This window comes from Eleutherodactylus coqui, chromosome 3, assembly GCF_035609145.1.
Source record: "Eleutherodactylus coqui strain aEleCoq1 chromosome 3, aEleCoq1.hap1, whole genome shotgun sequence".
In the NCBI taxonomy this organism is placed as follows: domain Eukaryota; kingdom Metazoa; phylum Chordata; class Amphibia; order Anura; family Eleutherodactylidae; genus Eleutherodactylus; species Eleutherodactylus coqui.
In genome coordinates, this window is record NC_089839.1 from 219,438,891 (window position 1) to 219,462,949 (window position 24,059).

At 43.7% G+C, this 24,059-nt stretch overlaps 1 pseudogene; it reads left to right on the forward strand.

The window, feature by feature from the left end:
- Nucleotides 1–3,599: 3,599 nt before the first annotated feature.
- LOC136621435 (pentraxin fusion protein-like) lies at nucleotides 3,600–20,441 on the forward strand (annotated as a pseudogene).
- The last annotated feature ends 3,618 nt before the right edge of the window (nucleotides 20,442–24,059 follow it).

Here is a 24,059-nt window from a genome sequence, read left to right on the forward strand (position 1 = left end):
ATTTAATGCACGATGTACATTACAAAGTGCATTAATATTGCCATACAGAAGTGTATAACCCCACTTACTGCCGCGAGACAACCCCTTTAATGTTAGACAACCCATAGATTTTGGTAGCACCTGCGAACTATCTAATGTGTATGAAGGTGTCCAGATTCTCCTTGATGGTAGATAGGAAGAAAGAAATCAGCATTTCAACATGCCCCATCCTTTGTTCTCAAGGGAGACAATCCACCACCAGAGGAGTCTAGAGGGGGGACAGTGGGGTCTGGAGGAGTCCGGTGTTTGTTGTCCTCCAGGACCTTTGCCCCCTCAGAGAGATCTTGAAGAGACAAGTGTCTGAGGCTCTATGCACATGGACACATTTACCATGTGAGTTCTGAGATGGACAGAACTTGCACAGAAAAATAATTCATTCATTTAAATGGGTTCATTCACACTTGCAAAGTTTTACTCAAATCAATAGCCTAAGTTCAAAAAATTACTGTGTATCCATTCTGGTCCGATTCTCAGATGACATTAGGATATGCAAATGTGCATTGTCCCTCAGATCAGACAACACACAGAGAGAGTGTCCGTGTGCTGTCCCATGCGAGTTGCAATCAAAAATCTAGGGCACAACTTGCTCTCGGCCATGTGAATACGGCCTCAAGAGGCAAAGGAGTCTGGACGGTAAACAGGAGTCTGAGGCGAAGCAGAAGTGTCTTGTGAGGAGACATTGGGGTCTGAAGGGCTGGCATAAGTGTCTGTAAAGATCAGAGGGGTCTACGAGGGGGACAGAAGATTTTGAAGGTGGACAGAGATGTCTGGAGGTGAAAGAAGGGTCTACAGAGAACAGAGGATTCTGAAGGGGGAGCAGAGATGCCTGAAGGATACAGAGGTGCTTTGAGGGGGGCAGAGGGGTTTGGAGAGTGGAGAGATGTGTCAAGAGGCAACAGTTCTGGAGGAGGAAACAGTAGAGTCTGGAGTGGGGCAGAGGCGTTTGAAAGAGCCAGAGAGGTATGGAGAGAAGACAGATGTCTAGAAGAGACAAAAGTGTCTGGAGGATGACAGAGGAGTCTGAAGGGGAGCAGAGATATTTGGAGAGGACAGAGGGTTTAGATGGAGGCAGAATAGTCTGGATGTAGCTCATTCTCTACTCCCCATTGAAAACACATGCATGCTTGCTTGACCAAACCCAGCACACATGTATGGAGGGATGAGAGGAATGGCCCCCTTTTAGAACTAAAGTAATTTGTACCTCTCCTTAAAGGGGTTTTCCCATAACTTAAAATTGCTTTCTCATCACTCTGTCCGTCCTTGTTGCTGTTGCTGATAAAAAATCTATCAGCAACTCATTGCAGCAGTAGTCCTACTCCACTGCATTAGGAGATTGAAAAAGCGAAACCTGACCCCTTGAGTAGCCCTGTCCTATCAGCTCTCTGATGAAGTGAATGAGCATTACAGCTGCTTTACTTTACAATCAGGCTCCCCGAAGGTCAGACCCCCTCTGATAAGGCATTGATGGCTGCTCTTAGCATTTAACTTCTGAAGAGGTCCTTAATTGTTTTTTTCCCCTGTTTTAGCAAATAACCTTGCAAAGTTCTGTAGCTTATACTTTGTGTATCAGTCAATTTTAGTCTTCAAGACCTCTGCTTTTAGTCATTGAATAGAAACCTTCATTATTGCTTCCAGTGGATAAAGATTTGTCCTGGTGATATGATGGTCATAGGGCTGCAGGGCTCATTGCAGCACAGTTTTAAACACTCTTTCTTGTAATGAACGCTGCATCTGTATAATGCTTCTCTTCAAAATTCCCACTGAATGATGTTTAGTGGGTGATATCAAGGCCCGGATCTCAGTTCTTGCATTATGGAGCTGTGATACCTTGTTCCCTTGAGTGCATCTTTAAGAGAACTGTAGTGCATAGTAGGCAATTGTGGCATGTGGTGGACAATTGTGATGTATTGTGACCAGTTGTGGTGTGTGGTGACCATGTTTTATTTGTGCTGGCCAACTATAGTTGTGGTGGCCAATTGTGGTGCTTTGTGGCCAACTGTGATGTGTGGTGGCAAATTGTGATCCACGGTGGCTAGTTGTATTGTGCTGTCTTCAAATGCGTTGTGTAGTGGCTATCTTTGGTGTTTTGTGTGTAACTGTGGTGTGCAGGGAACAAGTGAGATGTACTGTAACCAGTTGTGGTGTGTGCTAGTCATCTGTTTTGTATGGTGACCAATGGCGGTATGTGGTGGCTTTTTTTGTGCGTGGTGGCTTACAATAGTTTGTGCTGGTCAACTGTGGTGTTGAAGTGTAATATGCTGTCTAAAATACATTACACAACATTATCTTCATTTGGTTAGTACCGTGTTTCCCCGAAAATAAAACAGTCTTGTATTAATTTTTGCCCCAAAAGAGGCACAGTGTCTCTGTGGGCGGGGGGGCTTAAACACACCTGGTCCGCATCATCCCGGTGCCTTGCGCTGCTGGTCACCGGTGGTGATGCGGACGTCTGCAGTGTCCTCCACGCTGAGATATTCTTTTCTTTCTGATGATGGGGCTTTGAATACCCCGCCTCCAGCAATGCGAGTGCTGTGATTGTATCGAGCGCCAGACAATTACAGCCAGCGCTCATTGTTTTTTCTTTGTGCACTTTAGCTAGGGCTTATTTTTTAGGGGAGGGCTTATATCTCACACCTTGGCCCAAAGCTGGGGTAGGGCTTACTTTTGGGGTGGGTCTTACGTTCGGGGAAAAACGGTAGGTAGTATTTACCCTGGTTTAGATCGATGAGCCAATCGCAGCCATTGAGTGATGTCATTCACTGAATGGCTGTGAATGATCGAGCGCCGACTCTGATTGGCTGGTGCTTGATCCAATGGTCAGTTCTGGTGTGTGGTGGTCAATTGTGGTGTGTGGTGGTCATCTATGTGTAGTGGCTTACGATAGTTTGTGGTGGCCAATTGTGGTGTGTGGTGACTATGGTGGTTGATAGCCAACTGACATGAGCCGATGCTGCATATTGATTTCTTGATCTTGACCTTTCTGTATGATGATTTTGCAGCTCCAAATGTGGCTCCTAAAAGCATCGTCCAACAATCCAGTCTGTACAACATGTATGGAGAACCGAAAAATGACATTGATGGGTCTCTAGACAACAACTACCTGTACATCCAGTGTGCAGGAACATCTGAACAGAAAGACCCGTGGATGGTTGACCTAAAGTCAAAACATAACATCTTCACAGTTGCAATCACAAACAGAGGAAACTGCTGCGCTGAGAAAATAAACGGAGGAGAAATCAGGATTGGGAACTACGGTGAAAATGGAGGCATCAAAAACCCCATGTAAATCACTTTATGTCTCTGTCCTCCATTATAGAGGCTTCTTGTAAAGGTGTGAGGTCCTCCAGGCTGAGAGTGAGACTCAGTTAGGAAAGTCTCTTTATTTAGTAATTCCATACCCTGATCCCACATGCACATGTACTAAGTCTGTCAATGTCAGGGTCCAGCTACAGCAGTTCTATATCTTGTATTAGACCCCTACAACTATCTGTGGGTGGGGAGGAGATGAGTTATGGATGTTTCTTCTCATTACTCTGCTTTTCTATTCTCTTCAGATGTGGAGTAATTACATCCATGAGCAGTGGCCAGACTCTTGCATTTGATTGTGACGGTATGGTGGGTCAGTATGTGACCATTCATATACCTAGAGCTGAACGTTCTGTGACCATATGTGAAGTTCAAGTCTTTGGACTTCCAAGTGATGATGCTGGTAAGAATATCTATCAACATTATTATTCTCATATCTCTCTATCTTTCCATCAGTCTCACATCTTTCTCTCTCTAATCTCTATCTTTCTCTCTATCTTTCTATCAGTCTCCTCTATCACCAACAGACTCAGAGACCTGAGATTGCACAACATGGCTAGATGCAACAATTAATCACTTCCTTCTCATATTTTTGCAGCAACTTCCATGAAGCCAGAAACCAAACCACGCAAGGCATTCATACACCGTCCACCAGAGAGTAAATATCTTTATTATTACAAAATGTATGAAAATTATTTTTATAAAAAAGACATTCAAATATATTACAAAACCACACATTTTAGTACCGCAGTTCACCAATGGATAAATGAAATTGATGTTTAATTAAACATTAGCATATAGCTATCATAAAAGGGGCATGCATAAAAGAGGCCTCACCGTGTATCCCGGAATTTGTTATTATAAAACACACAAAATGTAATTCACTACACTAAAAGAATGCCAGAATATGGATGTCTACAAACAGATCTGTAGTGCCGCCGGGTCTCGGAGGGGTTTGGTGACAGCAGTGGCAGCAGTAGTGGCTCCACTACTCCCACTATCACAAACAGCGACTGTGGAAAATGCTGCAGTGTGAATGGTATCATTTCTTAAGTGCTACCCATTAGTGAGACTGTGGAACTCTCTGCCTGAGGATGTGGTGATGGCAAAAACCATAGAGGAGTTTAAAAAGAGACTTGATGTCTTTCTAGAGCGGAAGGATATTATAGGATATAAATCTTAGGTCAATTGTTAATCCGGGTATACAGGCAGGTACGAACTATTAGGGGTTGATCCAGGGATTAGTCTGATTGCCATTAGGGAGTCGGGAAGGAATTTTCTCCCAAATGGGCTAATTGGCTCCTGAGCCTCGTTTTTTTTTTTTTGCCTTCCTCTGGATCAACAACATAGGAGGATCAACAGGCTGAACTAAATGGACATTGTCTTCATTCAGCCTTACATAATATGTTACCATTAGGACAAGAAGGGTTTGGTGGTAAAGTTGTCCAGTTTGTGACACCAGTCTGTATATGGGTGAAACTAGCTTCAGACAAAATAATAAAAAAATGAATGAATTAAAATAAAAAATGGGGGTTGTAGTCCTTTTCCCTGGAGGGTGGTGTGGTACCTCAGTACAGATGGTGATGTTGGTGAGGAAGGTCTCCAGGAGTCAGGATGAAATGTTAAAACAGTGGAACAATTTATTTCTTAGAGAAGAATCTTTAGTAACTAATCTTTACAAAATGAACACTACTTCAGGGCTCGATGTAGACTTTACAAGTCAGTACAGGGACACACATCTGCACACATGCAGACAATAAGTACAGGAATCTCATCTGTATGCTTTAGCGAGGAAAGTACAGGAATCTCATCTATACACTAGGCTTTGCCATTCAGCTTCTCCGTTCCTCTTTTACTTTAAATATAAACCTTCTTTATTCTTCTGCTACTCAGACTGTTTCTTTCTTCTTCTATCATTACATAAACTGATTTCTTATTTCCTTTTCTCTGTCTATCTCGGATATAACCCCCTTTTTGTGGTACTCATACTTCTTTCTTCTCACCGCACTGGCTTTTCTCTTTCTTCTGTTCTTGCTTCTGCTCTCATTTCCTGCTAAGCTCCAACTCTAACTGCTGCTGTGACTGGATTTAGCTAGCCAACCCATGCAGAGGGCTGATCCTCCAATCTCTCATTCCTGACTGTCCTGTCCTCCAATCACTAAGCTGCTGTTGGGTTTTACCCAGACCAATGGGAACAAAGGGATGGGCAGCCAATCAAGAACACCGTATGCTGTCAGGCTGAATATGCATTAAAGACAAACAAAATATGCACATCTTAAAGTCATACACACACTTTTGGAAAGTGGCCACATTACTTATGTAGTGTCCAACTCTGGGACATTACAGTTCCATGTGAGCCCCACAAACACATTCTTTGCCCACATGCATAGAACCCTATGCATGCATGTAAGCTAGCAGTATTAAATATCAGTAAAAACCCAACATAAATATGCTTGTGGAATGTAAATAAAGGCGTCACATGCATTCCAGCCAAACAGCCCCAAAGGATTTATTTCCTCCACCTTTCCAGCTCATGGCAAAGTGTATATATAATAGAATATTTTCAAAAAGTTGACACACTGCTTGTGTGTGAAGATCCTTAGCCTTTATTTTTAAAGTGTCAATACATAACAGTCAAACAGAGAGGACGTGTTTTGGTATGCAACAGACCTTGGTCACCTAATCTCTATAAAAAGTTCACTTCCTTTTAAATCCAATACAACTAAACCCAATTAAAAACACAAATGACAGCTGACAGTTAACTCCTATGTTGCTGATATAGAAAAGGTTGTGCAGCTTGCAATCTATAGACACGATTGCTAAATTTACATAGGTAACATTTGTTATATCCACCATTATCGTGGATTTAATTTCCAGCCCATGTTAAAGGGGTTGTCCCGCGAAAGCAAGTGGGTCTATACACTTCTGTATGGCCATATTAATGCACTTTGTAATGTACATTGTGCATTAATTATGAGCCATACAGAAGTTATTAGAAGTTATTCACTTACCTGCTCCGTTGCTAGCGTCCTCGTCTCCATGGTGCCATCTAATTTTCAGCGTCTAATCGCCAGATTAGACGCGCTTGCACAGTCCGGGTCTTCTTCTTCTCTGAATGGGGCCGCTCGTGCCGGAGAACGGCTCCTTGTAGCTCCGCCCCGCCACGTGCCGCTTCCAGCCAATCAGGAGGCTGGAATCGGCAATGGACCGCACAGAAGCCCTGCGGTCCACCGAGGGAGAAGATCCCGGCGGTCATCTTCAGCAGGTAAGTAAGAAGTCACCGGAGCGCGGGGATTCAGGTAAGCGCTGTGCGTTTTTTTTTTTAAGTCCCTGCATCGGGTTTGTCTCGCGCCGAACGGGGGGGCTGTTGAAAAGAAAAAAAACCCGTTTCGGCGCGGGACAACCCCTTTAAGAGAGAATAAATAAATAAATATCATGATTGGAAAAATATGACAATAAATATAAATATAAGCATCGAATATACGAGACATGCAGAGTATGCCGAATATGAATAGATGTTATTCTGCTTTTTGAAAGTTGACAGCTGCTAGACACAAACTACATCAATAAATGCCCTAGATATATGCTTTCATTTCATTGGCAGGTCCAGGGAAAATTCGATCCATACTGAATAAAATGTATTACTAAATCAATTCATAATACATTTTGCCAAATAATATTTAAAAATAAATTACCACATTACCACCAAAATGAAATTCTGGCTTATAGCAAAAAAAAAAAATTACTTTTTTTTCCCCTTCTTTTTCCTTTCCCTTCTTCTATATATATAAAATTGAATGTATGTCTGTCTGCGTGCGTGCGTGTCTGCGTGCGTGTCTGTTTGTCCTTTATGCGCTACTACACCATTCATCCGATCGCCATGAAACTTTGGGAAGTTGTTAAGTACACTCCTGGGAAGATTATAGGCATAGTACAAATATCCTACGATAAATGGCGCGCGAGCGTCGTCGAAAGTTACGCCCCCCCCCCCCCACGTAGATCGAATAAGTAAGCCACCTGCTATTGTGATGTCATCACTGATGTCATCAACATCGGACGCCCTTGAACATGCCCCAACATGTTCTATAAAGCTGCATTGTGATGTCATTAAGGCTCTATTATGACACGTACAGCTTGGAACCACTAGAGCACGCCAGCCAATTACCATTGGAGTTGGAAGTGGGTAAACAAGTACTAGGATATCTTCCTAAGAAGCCACAGCAGCCGGATAAATTGTATGTTCCACCCAACGGCTATTTTATTTAGCCCGCAAGGGGGAAGCAGCGGCCTACAAAATCTCATTCTCTCATTTCCTGATGTCATAGATAGATAGATAGACTGTATGCAATAACCCTGATAGATAGATAAATAGATAGACTGTATGCAATAACCCTGATAGATAGATAAATAGATAGATAGATAGATAGACTGTATGCAATAACCCTGATAGATAGATAGATAGATAGATAGATAGATAGATAGATATGAGATAGATAGATAGACTGTATGCAATGACACGTACAGCTTGAAACCATAAATACTAGAGCACGCCAGCCATTTACAGTCAGTCTCCATTGGAGTTGGAAGTGGGCAAACATGTACTAGGCCAGTGATGGCGAACCTTTTAGGGACCGAGTGCCCAAACTACAACCCAAAACCCACTTATGTATCGCAAAGTGCCAACACGTCAGGGGGCGGGGCTTATCACAACGTATGATTTTACCCCCGTCGTTCTAAAAAGGACAAGGCTGTTTCAGAATAGACCAGGTGCAGATTCTGACTGCTTTTTGGACGCGGAAATACTGCAGAATGTCCTCAGCGGAGATTTCTGTGGAAAATTCTGCAGCATTTCCGCATCTAAAAAGCAGTCAAAATCTGCACCCGGTCTATTCTGAAAGAGCCCTGCCCATTTCTGCCACATGTACACATACCCCAGCGGTAATAGTGACACCTTCACCCCAGCGATAATAGTGACATCCCACAGCAGTAATAATAGTGACACTCCCCCCATTAGTAATAAGAGTGACATACCCCAGCGGTCCCCCAGCAGTAATAATGCCCGCTCCCCCCCCCCCAGCGGTTCCCCCAGCAGTCATAACACCCCCCCCCAGTGGTCCACCAGCAGTCACAATGCCACCCCCAGCTGTCCGCCAGCAATAATGCCCCCCTCCCCCCAAGTGGTTCCCCCAGTAGTCATAATGGCTCCCCCCCAGCGGTTCTCCTGGCAGTCATCATGCCCCCCTTCCCCCACAGAGATTTTCTTGGCAGTCACCATGCCCCCTCCCCCCAACGATTCTCCCAGCAGTCATGCCTCCGCTCCCCCGCCAGCGATTCTCCCAGCAGTCAGAATGTCTCCCACCCCCCCCCAGCGATTCTCCCAGCAGTCAGAATGTCTCCGATCCCCCCCCCCAGCGATTCTCCCAGCAGTCAGAATGTCTCCCATTCCCCCCAGCGATTATCCCAGCAGTCAGAATGTCTCCCATCCCCCCCCAGCAATTCTCCCAGCAGTAAGAATGTCTCCCCCCCCCCCCCCCCCAGCAATTCTCCCAGCAGTAAGAATGTCCCCCCCCCCCCCAGCGATTCTCACACAACGGCTATTTTATTCAGCCTGGAAGGGGGAAGCAGCGGCCTACAAAACCTCAGTGGTTGCTGCTGCCGTCATCTAGATATATAAAAACGAAGTATGTATGTATGTCTGTCTTCGCAGCAACGCGCGACGGGTAAGCTAGTCTTCAATAAATTTCACTATAATTTTTTCTACTATAATAATATGTTTCATATTCTCCTGTAGAATCTATAATAAATGTATAAAAGATCTGATCTGTAATTCAAACCTTTGGGGAATCTAGTTCCGAGTTTCAATATCCAGAACGCCTCTCGCTTGTATACTTGTTCCTGATTAATCTTACATTTTCTCTCACTATGTACCCGTTCTATGCCATAGAATAACAATGTGTCTATGTTTCTATCATGTTTTTCCACAAAATGTTTTGCGGCGCCCGAACTCCCCAGATCACCCTGTTTAATATAGCGTAGATGTTCCATGATTCTCATTTTCAGTTTACGAGTGGTGCATCCAATATACCTCTTATTACATGTAGTACACTCAATGGCATAAATTACATTGGTGCTTTCACAGTTAAAGTAACTATTGATGAAAAAATACTTAGATTTGTTATTGTTACTAAAACTGAGGGTTTTTTGTTCTATCGCATGCCCCACAACGGATTTGCCACAACTGAATGAATCTTTGTGTTCCAACCATTGTGATTGTTTTTTCAGGCTTGGGGACAGAATATTGCTAAGGTTCCTACTTTTTTTTGGACGCATGAAATGCCTTTCCTTAGTATATCATTAAGTACATCATTATGTTGAAGAATTGGCAAGTGTCAGAGGAATAATTTTTTAATCTCTTGAAATTTTTTCTATAGGCTGTAGAAAAGGTTAATCCTCTTTGACATTCAGATTGCGTTGGATTATAGGTATTACTGAGGAGCTCTGTTCTATCCCTTTGTTGTACTTTACCAACTGCTTTTTTTAGTATGTTCTTTTTATATCCTCGCTAACTTAATCTTTGACATTAGATTTTTGTATATTTCTAAGTACTGGTCATTGGAGCATGATCTTTTAGCCCTCACCAGTTCACTCAAAGGTATGGCATTTATAGTATGTTTGGGGTGGGCGCTAGACCCGTGTAGTATTGTATTGCCAGATGTAAGTTTTCTGTAAATACATACATCAATTGTGTGTGTCAAATTATTGCCTTTTAATAGCAAATCCAAGAAAGGTGTCTCTATCTTGTGAGTGATCATAGTAAAAGTTAAATTGAACTCATTGTTAGTAATGTAGTTTACAAAGTTGTTCAAAACATCATCCGTAGGACCTTCATTTGGGATGTCATTCATATTATCACAATATCATCTATATATCTATTATACCGCACCATGTGGCCACAAAATGGATTACTATCAGAAAAAAAAATTCCTCCCACTAACTCATCATCCAATTGGTGATGGTGAGGGAGAATCTGGAGCCCATTGGGGCCCCCGACACCTGTAAATTATATTTATTATCGAACATAAAAAAATTATGCTTCAAAAGAAAAAATACTCTCCAAAATAAAATCCTTAAGGTGTATGTCATAATCACTATATTTGTTGAGATGGAATTTTATAGGTTCCATGGCCACATGGTGCGGTATACTAGAATAAAGATCCCTCACCTCACACAGCAACCACCTGAACTCTGGTCACCATGTCATGTTCTGCATCAACTGAATTACATTTTTGCTATCAACAAGATGACCGGGTGTCCTCCGAACCAGTGGTTGTAGGGATCGATCCACTCACGAGCTAAGTCGTTCACTTATTTGCCATAAAATAAAAAAAAACTCACAGTTTCAGTAAGGGTGAACACCCACTGGCGTTTTTTTCTCCACTGCGCTGCGAGAGTAAAGGTAAAGTCTCACAGCGCAGTGTGAGAAAAATACCGGCATCACGCCGGGATAACGCCAGTCTTTTCAATGGGGCCAGCGGCAGCACCGCTAGCCCCATTGAAAAGAGATGGAGAATGCCGCGGACTTCTGCCACAGTTGGGCTATCTGTCATTGGCTTAGCGCTCAGCCAATAGCTAAGCACTAGCTACTATTGGCTGAGCCCTCAGCCAATCAGCACAGCCCTTTCAGGAGGCGGGGATGAAGGAAACTCCTGCCACAGCTGTGGCAGAAGTCTGTGGCATTCTCCATCTCTTTTCAATGGGGCTAGTGCTGTTGCCGCTGGCCCCATTGAAAGCACTAGCGATATGCCGGTTCTATTCCGGCGTCTTTCTTGCGCTGCGAGGCGAGAGTTTTCTCGTGCTCTCGCAGCGCAAGAAAGAAAATATCGCCAGTGAGTGTCCAATCTAACAGTGACAAATCTAAGTATTTTTCCATTAATAGTTACATTAACTGTAAAAGCACCATTGTAATTTATGCCATTGAGTGTACTACATGTGACATGAAGTATATTGGATGCACCACTCATAAACTGAAAATAAGAATTATGGAACATCTACGCTATATTAAACAGGGTGATCTGGGGAGTTCGGGCGCCGCAAAACATTTTGTTGAAAAACATGATAGAAACATAGACACATTGTTATTCTATGGCATAAAACGTGTGCGTTTTTTTTTTTGCTATAAGCCAGAATTTCATTTTGGTGGTAATGTGGTAATATATTTTTAAATATTACTTGGCAAAACGTATTATGAATTGATTTAATTGATTTGGTTTCCCTGGCCTACCATCAAGGCTGTGGGAGCTACCATTTTTTTTATTTTACTCTCTCTCTTTAAGCTACTTATATCTAATGGGAATATTTTTTCTAGCTTCGATGGTCCAGATTTTTTGACCCAGCACTGAGCTATTCAGACAGCGACTGTACTCTTTATTGAAAGGGTTTTTGGATAGGAGGATAATCCTCTCCTTCAGGTCCACGCTACCTATACACAGCCTGACTATCTGATTAATGTCAGAAATCTAAAAGCTGCTGTATCCATGCGTAGGACTTTAGGCCATGAGTACTAATTTTGTCTGATACCCCTAACAGTCCTTTTTCACTCAGCTTTATATACTGACAAGCTTCAACATTAAAAGAACTCAGTCTAGCTCTGAGGACAGCTCTAACAATTGAGCTATTCTCGTCTTTTCTCTATATTCTCTGAATCTTTTTAGAGATTATATATTGGGTTTGGAGACCAGATGGGCTTCTGTATTAGCTAGAACCCATCAGTGTACCAGACAGAGTTAGGACATGATCCGCACCCCAGCTAGTATCTAAGTTCATCCCCTTATAGCTTTGAGAGAATCTTGATAGTAGATGCTCAACATTGGACGAACATTGCTTCGATTTTGATTCTACCGTGTTCTAAGCTCTATTAGACTAAAACTCTTCTTTAGCTGCTCTGTATATCTAAAATACGAATCCTCCTGAAGAGCCACACACATGGAGTGGCGAAACGCGTAGAGTCGAAACCGTTTATAGTTGTAGTAAACGAGCAGACTTATATACTAAAGAGTTTAACCACACAGCATATACAATCTGTACGAAGTTTTTAATGAGCTGGTCACCTACAGAGACATTCTCCATTGAAATTCATTACTCAGGAATAACATACTTACCTTTACATACCATTGGGGTACTTGGAGACACACTCTCTGTAGCATTCTATTTGAAAATAAGACCGTAGATTCAGTCTTTTTAGAAATTAAAACACTTCTATCCGAGGTCCCACCAGCCCAGGCACTCTCTATAAACAAGACCCTATCAATTTATACTGAATAAATTTCACAAAGGGTCTTTAGTCTGAGTGAAAGACTTTAAGCGTGGAGGCCATAAACGAGTTGTTAAGCCCGTATTGGCATTTCTTCTAATTCACCAATAGGCCTCTCCGCAGCCTACTGTCGGACCCTCAGTTCATCCGACACATTATTAATAACCTCTAGCCAGTGGGGCTCAGACCGTATGTGTGAATGTTTGTCCAAGTGTAGTAGGTGCGCCACTTCCTCCTGTCTTGGCGACACCATTTGTGTGTGTTATATGTTGTGCCCTAAGTGTAGTTTTTAATGAAACTTCAATAAAATTTATCTCTTTTACGTTCGTCTTTTCTGTGACAGGGGAAAAAATTATAGTTACATTTATTGAAGAAGAAGGGAAAGAAAAGAGAAGGGGGGAAAGACAGTGATAGTTTTCATGCTGACTGAAAGTAAGCGATAACGACAAGTGAACGTATAGTGAGCAATTGTTTTGCATTTACACGTAACCATTATCACTGAAATTTGCTTTTTTGAACAAATTATGAGCGATAATCGTGACATGTAAATGGCCCATTATAAGCATACAATCACATCCACAGACACGGGCAGTTCAATTATCCCAGCAGAACAACACAAAGAACTACTTTATGGGATAAAGAAGATAGCACTACATAGTATGAACATAACCATTTAGTGAACTGAACTCCGGCACCAAACACCCCAACACCCGTTTCGTATTTCTTCCTCAGGGGAATGTGTGCCGGACTATCCTGAGCTCCTTTTAATTTCACCAAATATGAAGCTGTTTTAAGTTGTATTGTTTTCGATCCCAGGTGATAATTTGGCTTCCAGAGGAATCACCTCTCAGTCCAGCACCTATGATCATCTTGGAGCTTCTAAAAATGCCATAGACAGCTCCCCCAGTGCTATATACTCGTCCGGACACTGCTCTCACACGGACTTAGACGTGGAGCCCTGGTGGAGGGTGGACCTCATGAGCACCTTCAACGTCACCAAAGTGAAAATTACAAATCGAGGCTGCTGTTGTCCAGAGAGGATCAACGGAGCAGAAATTAGAATTGGAAATATTCCAGAAGATGGCGGAACCCAGAATACCATGTAAGAGGAATTGTCCTGGTCGTATGTAAAAGTGATAATAGAGGCCAGGGATTCAGATAATGTCAGCTCCACCTTTCTCACAGATGTGTCAAGATTGAATCACTGGGTCGTGGAAAGGAGCGGGAATACGTTTGCGGGATGGTGGGTCGGTATGTAACCATCACCATCCCGGGCAGAATTGAATACCTGACTCTGTGTGAGGTGAAGGTCTATGGCAATAACGTTTCAGAAGGGTACGCAGGTAAGAAATGACTGTAGATGTCCAACATTCAGGTTCCAGAATTTGAGGAATGTATGATGACACCTGATTTCAAGGGGTTATCTACTACCCTCAGGATGGGTCATCAATAGTAGATTAGCTGTGGTCCGTTGCTTGGGACCTCTGCTGATCAGCTGTTTTCCAGGCCAGATGCTTACAGACACTTTTTGCAAATCGTCTTACCAAGAGGCGGTCCTTATAGGAAAATGCGGCGTGGCCTAAATGCGTCATTGTGCATTAAAGATTGTGCCGAATTTTGGCACAATTTTTTAGCCTTAAAGGGGTTGTCCCGAGGCAGCAAGTGGGTCTATACACTTCTGCATGGCCATAATAATGCACTTTGTAATGTACATTGTGCATTAATTATGAGCCATACAGAAGTTATAAAAAGTTTTATACTTACCTGCTCCGTTGCTGGCGTCCTCGTTCCCATGGAGCCGACTAATTTTCGCCCTCCGATGGCCAAATTAGCCGCGCTTGCGCAGTCCGGGTCTTCTTCTTTTCTGAATGGGGCTCCGTGTAGCTCCGCCCCGTCACGTGCCGATTCCAGCCAATCAGGAGGCTGGAATCGGCAATGGACCGCACAGAAGCCCTGCGGTCCATGGAGACAGAGGATCCCGGCGGCCATCTTCAGCAGGTGAGTATGAAGACGCCGGACCGCCGGGATTCAGGTAAGCGCTGTGCGGGTTGTTTTTTTAACCCCTGCAGCGGGGTTGTCTCGCGCCGAACGGGGGGGGGGGGGGGGGGGTTTAAAAAAAAAAAAAAACCCGTTTCGGCGCGGGACAACCCCTTTAACTAAGCCAACTAATAGATGGTAAAAAGTTTGGCTCTACAATCTATGGATTCAACAGATTTATCTTTCAGCATGAGTGACTATGATAAATTTGGCACATTTTTAGACTGTCTAGTCTAAGTTTGCACTGTCTTACTACTAGACAAAAATAGTAAACCTGCTCAATTCTGTTTTTCTGCAGCCACTACAAGAGGAAGCTCAGTACTACATACAAATATTCACAGCCTCCAAAATAGATCTATATGTAGATATATGCAGCCACCACTAAGGGAAGCTCACTACATACAGATCTTTACAGCCACCACTAGGGGGAGCTCTCTGAATACATATTTACATAGTCACCACTAGGGTGAGCTAACTGTAGATTATACATACACCAATAGAGAGAGCTCAGTAGCTACAGATATTTGCTACCACCACTAAGTTGAGCTCAATGCATACAGCTACATACTGTCACAAATAGACGGAGCTCACTACATGCAGATCTATACAGCCACCACTAGGGGGAACTCAGCAGCTTAGTTTATACTGATATATTATTCAGTTCTGTGCATATACAGTGAGCTCCCTCTAGTGGTGGATGCAGGTAGGAAGGATGCTACTTTTGTCTGTGCAGGGAATTTGGAGCTTTACTTCAAAAAACTATTCTCAAATCTTTCTTCATTTCCATGAGTCTCATATCTATCTGTCTATCTCTTAGTTCAGGTGAAACTCAACAGATATCATAGCCTTATTAATCAGGTATGCCGTATTAGTCAATGCATCGGAGAAGAAAATATGAAAAAGGCAGGTGATGTTTCCAAGATCTTATTCTGAAGGACATTTATTAAAATCACAGAGGTGAGGAAAAAGAAAAAAAACACATATTCACTGAAAAAGCCAAAAATACCTGAAAGTCTGCGAAGCAGACACGGTCGCCATAGGCACTATCGCCATAAGGCAGGCACAATCGCCACCGGCACAATCGCCGTAGGGCAGGAGCAATGGCCTTAAGCCCTGAAAATATGTAGTCAGCCAGACAATAATGTGTGGAGGAGCAGCTTGTTCCTGGCAGGCTAATATGCAGTCACCCACTCAACCCAGCCCAGTTTGGGGAGGAGCGACTGCATATACTAATAGCCTGCACATGTGAACGATACCAAAGATGTCAGCCATAGATGGGTGGTGACCCACCATACAGGATATCAACCCTGGCTGATATGACAGCGGGTTGCCCTGTATCTCCAAGGTGGGCCACACTGGCTGACATCTTGGGCTCCCCCACCAACTAGCAAACTACATACAAAGATACTAATGCATACTAATAAAATGCGGGTGTTAGTACTGCATTTTGGCCAAAACGCATAGGCTGACGGACCGCGTCGAGGTCACACCGCTTCCGTCAGTACCTACGCTAACTCACAATAAATTACATAAAATCACAGAGGTGAGGAAAAAGAAAAAAACACATATTCACTGAAAAAGCCAAAAATACCTGAAAGTCTGCGAAGCAGACACGGTCGCCATAGGCACTATCGCCATAAGGCAGGCACAATCGCCACCGGCACAATCGCCGTAGGGCAGGAGCAATGGCCTTAAGCCCTGAAAATATGTAGTCAGCCAGACAATAATGTGTGGAGGAGCAGCTTGTTCCTGGCAGGCTAATATGCAGTCACCCACTCAACCCAGCCCAGTTTGGGGAGGAGCGACTGCATATACTAATAGCCTGCACATGTGAACGATACCAAAGATGTCAGCCATAGATGGGTGGTGACCCACCATACAGGATATCAACCCTGGCTGATATGACAGCGGGTTGCCCTGTATCTCCAAGGTGGGCCACACTGGCTGACATCTTGGGCTCCCCCACCAACTAGCAAACTACATACAAAGATACTAATGCATACTAATAAAATGCGGGTGTTAGTACTGCATTTTGGCCAAAACGCATAGGCTGACGGACCGCGTCGAGGTCACACCGCTTCCGTCAGCCAGTGTGGCCCACCTTGGAGATACAGGGCAACCCGCTGTCATATCAGCCAGGGTTGATATCCTGTATGGTGGGTCACCACCCATCTATGGCTGACATCTTTGGTATCGTTCACATGTGCAGGCTATTAGTATATGCAGTCGCTCCTCCCCAAACTGGGCTGGGTTGAGTGGGTGACTGCATATTAGCCTGCCAGGAACAAGCTGCTCCTCCACACATTATTGTCTGGCTGACTACATATTTTCAGGGCTTAAGGCCATTGCTCCTGCCCTACGGCGATTGTGCCGGTGGCGATTGTGCCTGCCTTATGGCGATAGTGCCTATGGCGACCGTGTCTGCTTCGCAGACTTTCAGGTATTTTTGGCTTTTTCAGTGAAGAAGGACATTTATTAAGTCTATTACTATGGGGAAATATTAGACAATTCTATATAACTTTAAGAATCTTTTGATATAGCTTCTATAACAAACAAACAAACACAACAAACAGTACAGACATTGTCTATTCATTTACACCAAATATACCGATTGATAATTCAATAAGTGAAATAGAAACAGAGGATTGTACTATTTCTCAAGACAGCAGAAAGAAACAAAGCACATGTAAGATTCAAGGGTCTTATTGCCCGCAGTTTTGTGCTTGTCTGGTGTCTACCGTCCAAAGATCTTAACAATCCTTAGAACATTCCACATATTCGCATATTCTCCACCAAGATGTTAGAGTAATCACTTAATTTAGGTGATACTCAACAGGTATCGTAGAATTATCAATCAGGTATGCCTAATTATTAGTGGATACATCGGAGAAAAAAACGTGAAACAGTCAGGTGATATTTCCAAGCTCTTCTTCTAGAGAACTTTTATTAAGTACATCTTATATAGTTAAGTTCATGAGCTGATCACGAGCTCATCTCGCTCCATCAGCATCCAGTCAAACTATAATAAGCAATTCACAGCGAATCATGTTAAGATTAAATAGATGTTTAATTACACATTAGTATATAGCTGTCATCAATGTGTCTGTGGCATAAAAGAGGGCTCACCGTGTATCCCGGAATCTGTTATAATAAAATACACAAAGTGTAACTCACTAAAGCGATGCCAGAATATGGATGTCCACAGACAGATCCATGCGAGCCCCACATACACATTGCTAGCCCATATGAATAGATCCCACAACATGCATGAAGGCCAGCAGTATTAGATGTCAGTGAAAAGCCATCATAAACATGCTTCTGGCATGCAAATAAAGGCACCCCATGTATTCCAGCCAAACAGCCCCAAATTATTTATTTTGCGCAAAAATGGAGAATGCTATGATTTTTCTTCGGTGATCGCATCCACGGTTGATTTCCGCTCATGTGCAGGAAAAATCGTTTTCTTATAGCATGTTATGGGCAGTATTTGCTACAGATCCGCGGTGCAGACACCTGCCATGGATTCTGCAGCAAAAATCCGCCTGAGTGCAGCTGTCCTAAAGGCACCACATGGATTCCAACCAAAGAGCTGCAAAGGATTTATTTCCTCTACCTTTCTAGTTCATGGCACAGTGTATATAATATATAACAGTACACTGCAGTGGTGACTAGAAGTGCATGCCACAAACACATCCAAATAAACTCCACAAAGCATATATATGACGGCTTCTAGCAGTGATTAACCCAATAATCTATATGTCAAAGAGCAGCATTATAACACACTGCCCTTATAAAGATACAAATCACATCAACAGACACGGGTAGTTCAATTATCCCTGCAGAGAAACACAAATAACTATTTTTGCACAATCTTGTCTCTGAGCTCTACAGGCAGTTCTTTTCTCCTCATAGCTTGGTTTTGGCTCTGATATGCATTGTGAGCTCTAAGACCTTATATAGACGGGTGAAGGTGGGGGTGGGGGTCTTTTAAAAATTATGTCCGACTGAATTCACCGCAGGTCATTTCAATCAGGATGTAGAAACATCTCAAAGATTATCAAGAGAAATGGGAGACCCCAGCGCTAATTTTTAAGTGTCATACCAAAGGGTGTAAATACTTATGTCTATGCAAAATGGTAGTTTTTCACTTTTAAAAACGTTTACAAAGATTTCTAACATTCTGTTGTCACTTTGTCATTATCGGGTATTGAGTGCAGAATGATGAGGAAAAACTGGACATTTTTTAATTTTCAAAAGGCTACAACATAACAAAATGTAAATAAAGTGACAGGGTCTGATGACTTTCTGGACGCAATGTATATAACAGGAATATAGCTGGGGCTGGTGAGACATATGCCCGCTGCTCTCCGACAAACCATTCTGCCATTTATATACAAGGTGAGGACAATAAATCTCTGCCCCTAGCCAACAGAAAAACTAGCTATATCCCTGTGTATTGTATTGCAATGGAGACGAGTGGGAGGTCCCGGAGAATTACACAGGAGGTCTTCTAGCAGTGCAGAGTATTTCAGAAGATAGGCTGATCTTGTGGGAGCAATGACCTGTCCACTGATGTGATGATAGTGAGTTGGCAGTGTGGGGGATCATATCAGAAGGGAGATAAGTGAGATGTCACAGACCGAAATACAAAAAAATTAGGAGGGTCACTTCAGCAGCACAGAGGGTTTCAGGATATCAGAATTACACTATAATCTTTTTATTTTACAGTTACACAACTGGGTGCAGATGTTCCTTCAAAGACGAGTAAGTAAGTCCGGTTTGACATCTGCGTTGGAGCCTATGGATGGAGGTTCAGTCACAGATCCGGCTCAAAATGCCGGAAGAAAAACTCTGCATGCAGCGCTTTTTCTTCCATCCGGAAGCTGGCCTGCTGATTGCAAACCGAATGGACCCAATTATAGATAGTGGGGTGCATTGGCGCTGCTTGGTTCAATCCTGAGACAGACCTGTTTGTCCATGGGGATTCAAGGCGCAAGTGTGAAACCACCCTAACACAAGTCTGACATTGCCCTCTCCATTCGCAGACTTCTCCCGAGTGGCATGTAATGATTAGGTTTTTTTTAGATCTTACAGGAAGACATTTCCTTTTCCCGGAGGAGAGTATCACAGATTACGTCGTACTGACTCCAGCTCAGCCGATGAGATTGAACTCCTTTACGCTCTGCATGAATTTGGCTTTGAACGTCTCGGAGAACAGAGAGACCATCTTGTTTACTTATTGCACCTTATATTATGATGCGCTGACCTTATGGCAGGAACTTAATGGGAATGTCGGGTTCTACATGAGCGGGGAGGGAATAATGTTCCCCAACCTCGACAAATGTAACACGTGGAATCACATCTGTCTGACTTGGGAATCTGAGCACGGCAGCTGTGAACTGTGGGTAAATGGCAGAAGAACCGGAACCAAGCTTTACCGTAAGAATAGCACCGTGCAGCCAGGTGGCACTGTTATTTTAGGCCAAGACTACGACAGTTACAATGGTGGCTTCGATGAAAAGCAGAGCTTCGTTGGAAAGATCAAAGATCTAAACATGTGAAACAAAGTTCTTTCACTAAGGTCCATTCGATCCGTATTTAGAGGGAAAGTAAAACAAAAGGGCGATATTTTCGATTGGAGTGACTTGTCCTACTCCATAAAGGGAAATGTAACACTGGTTTAAGAGATCAATGATTATAACAACATTAAATAGTGAAGAATGTCTCCATTATTCTGCTGATATGTAGAAGCTGGACAATAAATCCATTCATACAATTCAGTGTGTGCTCATCTGTACCGGATCCTGAGATATCGCCATTTACAAAAAAGGTCAAGCCTACGGCAAACGTATAAAGAACTATACCAAATACTTCATTGGGCAGTAATGATTAGAAAAGAGTGGGGTGCATCAACAGGGGTACTATGGTTGTAGCTCCTTCTTAACTTCGGGGTCACCAGTTATCATCCATTGCTTACATGCACATATCTCCCAACTTTTAAAGCATTAAAAGAGGAACTCTGTGGCAAACAATTCTCGTTAAGCCCCTAGTAATGCCCTGCACATAATAAGATGCACCATCATAGTAAAGATGCCCCCTTTGTGCCCTACACACTTTCACAAAACATTCTTTGTGTGGCACACAATAATATGCCCCCTCTCATTAGTAATACCTCCTGAGTGCCACAAATACAGTAATGATGCCCCTATAACCTCCATCAACATAACAATGCCTCCTTAATGTTACTTCTGCTGGGCGCACCTCGCCGTAGCATGGACGTGGAAGTGATATCGCGTTCCCACAGGATGCGCAGCTGAAGCACCAAAAGGACAGTGAATAGTATACTGCACTCAAGGAGAGACATAACATAGGACAAATGACCAACACACTCACCAAACATCCCCGCACAAATAAACAGATGGAATTGCTGTAATAAATACGAGGTATGAGTTTGTGCATTGGCCAATGAACTTAAGCTGCGAACCCAACTTCAAGGTTCCTTGTGTCTTGTGGTCCCTACTCTAACGAGACAACATGAACCAGATCGCCTCGATAAAGGCAGCCCTGCGCTGGAACCTAATGGCCACACCAGCCTAGAGATGATACATGATCCAGAAGCACAGGACACAGTTCACACTCCAACACACTAGGGCTAGCATGCAAAACAGAACCAAAACTGAACAGGACTGTCCCCACCTGATGTCTGGCCACTTGCACTGACACTGGACAAGACACTGTTCACACACCTAACACATATACAGGCATGCAAGACAACAAGCCCTAGAGTGAAGGGATACCGGCTTCCTCTTGCAGAGGGGCTGGTGAATATATATGCAGAAGACCCGTGGGGATTGGCTGGCAGGAGGAACTCCACACCCAGGCAGCTCAATTACCCCACACCTGTGAAGGTGTGCTCCTGGAACACTGTAATACAACAGATCTCAGCAGCACAACCTGACACTTAATTCTCTGCTTGCAGAGGATGCCCCCTTAGTGAACCCACCACAGTATAATGAAGCCTTAATAGCACCCACAGCAAAGATGCTCTCTTAGTGCTGCCAGTGATGCCCCACGCACAGTAAAGATTTTCCCCAAGTGCACTCACACAGAAAAAGTGCTTCTTATATTGTATGATGCCCCCAGATAGTAAATGCCTCGGGCACAGTTTGAGGCCCCCTTCGTATCCATAAAGATGCCCCTTTAGTGTCCCCCATTCACTATAAGGCCCTCCATACTGATACCCCTTAGTCTTATCCTCTATGATAATGATGGGGAAGAACATCATGAGGAGGATTAATCCTTAATACTGATGAAGCCAGAAGCTTGGTGCATGTCCTGTTATCATCTTTATCTGGCCCTTCCCCTCTGGTCTCTGCAGCCACCGCCCTGGGTGCTGACACTGACCTTATGTTCACTAAAAACACAATGCCTGGGCACTCTTAGATGCCGAAGATCAGAGGTGACAGTTTTGAGATCACAACGGGACATGTGCCAGTAGTCACGGGAAGGTGGACAGTGCCCAAAATCTAGGGCTGGATCCGGGACGGTTGAGAGGACTGCTTTTAACAGTAATGTCTGATGGGTGTCATTGTTCTTGTGGTAAAACCGATAACACATTAAGGAAATTTAGATAATTAATGTTTTTAACACTTCTGGGTACTAATAATCTACAGGCACCATATGCCGGTATTATTGTACCTTGACGCCACCGGAAATGGTAGGTGTAGCCAAGAGTTTGGGATCTTGACAAGCAGGTCAGGCCCTCAGTGGCTGATTGACTGCACACAACCCTCCAGCGCTATTTATTCTGCTGGCCTACACTGAATTGTCCTCGGCAGCAGCTGTGAGTAAGGACTGCGCTATAGATTGTCCTCGCCTCCTGCTCTCTTCCCTTAAGGTGTGCAGGCCTCCCAGGTGCAGCGACTCATCCCCCTTTCTGCCTCAGTAGCAGACAGCTCAGTTTCATTAGCTGGGGGTGGGCCTTCAGACGTCAGGGAACATTAGCTCACATGGGCGGCAAGGTGCTGGTTCTGAATGCAGGGGAAGGTCCGAAGCGCATGCACTGACTTTTGCAGTGGGATTGAGGGTTAGGGTTAGGGGTAGTTTCACAGTTAGGCTTACATTATTAGGTGTCAATGCTTCCATGTAAATGCCGGTGGGCACTCACATGGAACCATTTACAGCTAATAATGTAAGCCTAACACTGAAACTACCCCTAACCCTTACCCTCCATCCCATGGCAATACTCTTTCCATGCTGCTGTCGGCTCTCTGAGCTGTGATGGGTCGCCAGCCAATTAGAAGCTAGGGGTGTGACAGGAGCGGTCCTCCAGCTAAGCTGTCACACTCCTAGCTTCTGGTGGCGTCAAGATACAATAATAGCCCATATGCCTTGGGGGGAGTAACACTGAGAGAGTCCCATGTACAGAGGAATCTGGATGTAGATCACAGACTAAATAAAAGCACAATGTCAGTCAGCTGCATCTAAGGCCTGTGAGATACTGTTGTGTATTAATAGGTGCAAAGGAAAGGGACATAATTTTACCAGCCTATAAATCATTAATGCCGCCTTAGCTATAATATGCAGTTTAGTTCTGGGCACTGGATGTCCAGGACTTAGAAAAGGTACAAAAGTAGAGAAACTAAACTGATAGGGAACATGGAAGATCTCAGGCGCTGATCACTGCATGTTTTTATACCCCTTAATATTAGCATTTTATATATAACCCCTTAACACCACAGGATCTACAGTTATATCCAGGGTGTGCAGGGTTTATGTGGAGCGGGAATGCTTCAGATAAACCTGCACACCCAGGACGTTGTTATCGCTCTAAGGGCTTATTCAGACGACCGTATATTGGCTGGGTTTTCACGCCGAGCTGATATACGGTGTCCTTATCTGCAGGGGGTAGGGATTGGAAGAGACAGGAGCAGGAACTGAGCTCCCGCCCCCTCTCCACCCTTTGCCACTATTTGCAATAGGAGGGGGTGGGGCTAAGTGACACCATTTAGCTCCGCCCCTGTCCCACCCATCCCATTGCAAATAGTGGTGAGGGGCGGGGAAGGGGCAGGAGCTCAGTTCCTGCTCCTGGCTCTTCCAACCCCTACCCCCTGCAGACAAGGACACCGTATATCGGCTCAGCGTGAAAACAGCCGATATACGGTCATCTGAATAAGCCCTAAATGCCATAGTCAATTCTGACAGCGGTATTTAAATGCCCCAATTGTTTTTCAGTTGCCAAGGCAGCTGGGAGCTTTCTGAAGGCCCCCAGGGCTGCCACAAATAAAGGCGGTATAATGTAATATTGCGGTATTACATATATTCTGTATTAGCTATCAAACAATTGCAAAATATGGCATTACATCAT